Source organism: Limulus polyphemus, unplaced genomic scaffold, assembly GCF_000517525.1.
Source record: "Limulus polyphemus unplaced genomic scaffold, Limulus_polyphemus-2.1.2 Scaffold451, whole genome shotgun sequence".
NCBI lineage: Eukaryota > Metazoa > Arthropoda > Merostomata > Xiphosura > Limulidae > Limulus > Limulus polyphemus.
The window spans coordinates 216,012-216,937 of record NW_013666061.1 but is presented as its reverse complement, the minus strand read 5'-3'; the positions used below and the strand labels follow the sequence as shown (position 1 = coordinate 216,937).

The following is a 926-nucleotide window of genomic DNA, read 5'->3' as shown; positions in this document are numbered from 1 at the left end:
GTATAAGGGAACTTATAATTTACTGAAAATAAAGTGTATTTATTAGATATAAATTGATTTCAACCAATAATACTGTTGGGAAAATTTTGTCTGATCTGATGACATTTTGAAAGATCAGGTCCTACGTCACCAATAAATCTTTGTCAGTTTCTGCCGTTTTTGTATTTCATAGCTGGAAATAACTACTTTAATTGGCAAAATAAAGTATCCAAAAAAATTGTTTATCAATCAATTTAAAACTGATTGTATATATATAAAATGGAGCTTTCTGGTAAATAGAAATTTTAATTATAAAATGAAAGTATTTCTCTGTGTATTTTAATTTCACAGCATACGAAAATGTTGAAAACAAAACTTCCTCATATTACAAATTTTTAAACCCAATATTAGATACTATTTACTAAACTTGTTCTAAGTTTAATGAAATTGTTTAACTATTTCCATTTTAAGGAAAAAACTTAGGTATATCAGTGACACTCCTCATACAGAAAGGGCTAAATGGATCTTAATATTGTCAGTAATACATGAATTGCATTTATTTCAATAGTTTTTTTATAAAACTTGGTTAGTGGCAAGATTACTATGGTCTTATTCAGTGTATGATGTGTTTAAATTTCTGTTTCCCCTGTGCTTTAACCATATTTCCAGAAGAGATTACTGTAACAAAAAGCATGTGCCTTCCTATGCTCATAGGTCAGTTTTAAAGATGAAACTAAACACTATGCAGAAGAAAATTTGGTAGAATTTTTTTACAAGTACATAATTTGTTATACACTTAAACAATTCATTCTTAGTTGCTACACAGCCACTCAACCTGTATAGTAACATGGACTATTTAGGAGCTAAATACTTTCTAAATTTCAGCTTGTCAGAAATGTGAAATCTTTTGTTCACTTGCAGTAATGTTTACTCCTATTGAAGCCCGG

General features: G+C 28.5%; 1 protein-coding gene across 5 annotated transcripts in view; it reads left to right on the top strand.

The window, feature by feature from the left end:
- Window positions 1–926, top strand: part of LOC106458360 — a 142,917-nt gene that overhangs the window by 51,234 nt on the left and 90,757 nt on the right. The gene's annotated exons all lie outside the window — the stretch shown is intronic.